Source organism: Callospermophilus lateralis, unplaced genomic scaffold, assembly GCF_048772815.1.
Source record: "Callospermophilus lateralis isolate mCalLat2 unplaced genomic scaffold, mCalLat2.hap1 Scaffold_268, whole genome shotgun sequence".
NCBI classification, from domain to species: Eukaryota; Metazoa; Chordata; class Mammalia; order Rodentia; family Sciuridae; genus Callospermophilus; species Callospermophilus lateralis.
This window is the reverse complement of record NW_027513428.1, coordinates 1,035,070-1,037,876: the sequence shown is the minus strand read 5'-3', so window position 1 is coordinate 1,037,876 and position 2,807 is coordinate 1,035,070.

The following is a 2,807-nucleotide window of genomic DNA, read 5'->3' as shown; positions in this document are numbered from 1 at the left end:
TTCTGAGGCCTTTGGGACTTGATCTGAACCACACGACCAGCATCCCGGTGTTTCTAGCTAACCTTTGTAATTGCATGATCCAATTCCCCTAACAAATCCCCTCTCCGGTATCTACATAGATGTCTGTATCTGTATCCATACCTATATCTGAGGAACCCTGACCAATACATTCACCATTGATTTGATACTAGTCAATTGTAACAATTATCTTTTACTAATTAAAAAAAAAACTCTACTTCAAACTTGTGTATTTAAGTTATGTCTTCTGAACACTACTCATGTTTCTACTTATTAACTCTTACACCCTTGTTTACTGCTGTCCTCTCAATGTCTCTAACGCTCTCACCAATAAAATCACTAAAAATAATTCTACAGTAATAATAAAACATTCATGTTTGAGGCTTTAACTCAAATGTTACTTATTTTATAAAGTATTCTTTGAGCTTCTTGACTGGCAGTCGTTTTTCCTTCTTCTACCCTCTTGTAGGCTTGTCTAATCTTACAGCATCCCAACATGCTAAACATAATCTGAATCTCTACCTGTCCAAGAAAAAGTTAAAAGTTAGTATTACTCCTTCAACTGACTCTCAGTGTCAGTGAGATACTAAGAGTCAGTTGAAGTCAGTTACTGCCCCTGAGTCAGAATAAATAGAATGGAAAGAACAGATTTCAAGGCTGCTGAGGCAAAGAAGGCATGTCAGATATATTCCCTTTGATTTTACAATTGAATGCAGACATGTTGAAATGTGCCCTGACTGCCCCACAACGGAGCAATTAAGAACTGTCTCCTTGATGCTCATTTTGATACAAACAAATACAAAGCCAGGAAAATTCTACAAGGATCCTTTCTAAAATGCCAAGGAATCTACAGAGATATTCAAAAGGGCTTAAAGTTAAATCCTTTCATAAGCAATTTACATGAACAGTAAAATTTTACTCCAGAAGATCTCAGTGGAAAATGTTAAGCTTGGTTGTCAAAAAAAAAAAAAAAGATTTGAGTTATGGTTGCTCATAGTGTAAAATCACTGAGAAAGTCTGGATAGGTATAAATTACTCCATGATGGTTTGAGGTCTATCTCTTAATTTTTTAGCCCTATAGATCAGTCAGAAAACTCCAACTGGATGATTGGGGAGATTTTCAATATGCAGAATATTTACAAATATGGGAAAATTTACAGGAAAATGAATAAGAAATGGTGACACTCAAGGGGTAGCAATATTAAGAAGCTTAACTCATTTCCTGGCCTGAAGGGAGAAGTGCAAGCACTTATCGTGGCCTGGTAAGAGCTATGACTCTGGTTATAATGTAAGAGGCCAGCTTTTCAGGAGTTGTCACTCTTGGGAAAAGAATATGGTCACTGCACTACTGGAGACAAGCAAGTATAGTGCTAGAGGAATAACTTCCTTGAACTCTCTTTCTACTCTCCATCTTTAGGCATAAAGACCCCTCCTGATGAAAGTTATAGAATTCAATCTTTGGGACACTCCAGTAATCTGGAATGACAAACAGAAAATTTAGCTTACCTCCTAAAAATCATGCCTAATGTCAGCCTATTCCTCCAATTATTATCACATCAGATTAATCACTTTAAATGAAAAAAAAAGTCACAAATTGAAATCATTCAGAACCTTTTCTGATATATGGACATGATCCTACATACCTTTATACATTTTTTTTTGTAAAGTTCTTCAGAATGGACTTAAAATGCACTCTCCAAAATTAAAATATAGAATTTCACTGAATATAGTTGCAAAAATATGCTTCCAAGTTCTTTTCAGTAAATTCTTTAATTGAATAATCTGTATGATTGTTAGATTTCACAAGCCACAATTTTAACATATTGTTAAATTCTATTATATATAATTAATAAAACAAAAAAAATCCATCTTATAGCATTGATCAATCTACTTGATATTGATTCTGTGGGTTTTTTTAAAAATATATATTATCTGTCCTTGAGTTCAGTGCAATGAGTTTTAGGCTTTTCATGAAGTTTGGAAAACTTATCATGTGCAATTACTCATTCATTATATATTTTTCATGGTCCACTATATATCAAGAATTTTGTGGTTGAGATGAATAATAATAATAATATCAGAGTACAGAGAATGGGGGTTTGATGCATCATCAAATATTATGAAGTTTTTAGATTTTAAAACTTCCTTCTCTTGGTCAAGACACTGCTTTCCAGTATTGGCTCAGCTCTGCAGTATTTCAGAAGTTAAGAATTCAGCTCATAAAGCTCTCTGTAGCAGAATAGACTAATTATCCTCATTACAAAATATAGACAGGCACCAGATCAGGAAAAGCATTCTAAGTTTTGAAAGGAGCTTGAAATTGGACTACATCCAAATGACAATGGGAAACTACTGACAAGCATGGAAGTGACATGATCATATTTAAGTTTTAGAAATCTCCAAGGTCACAGCTAGAAAGTAGATGGGAAGCAGCCAAGAGCACACATAGTGACATGAGTTACAGACAGTTAAATGGATGAGAGTGCAAAGTGGCATTGGCCTAGGTTACAGTGTGGGATGACAGCAATGGAGAGAAATAGACTAATTTCAGAGGTATTTAGAAAGTAGAATACATGGAATTAATCATCCATTTTATATGAAGAATGAAGAAGAGGAATCAAGGATGGCACCCATGTCTGGGGCTTGTCCAACTGGGTGCAAGAGAGTACAATTTACCAGAGTAAAGAATCCTAGAGGTGGGTTTATTTGGTGTCAAACTTTGGATTCAGAGTAAAGAAAATATAAAATATGATTTCTAAAAATGATTTAGTATCATGGAAATTAACTTT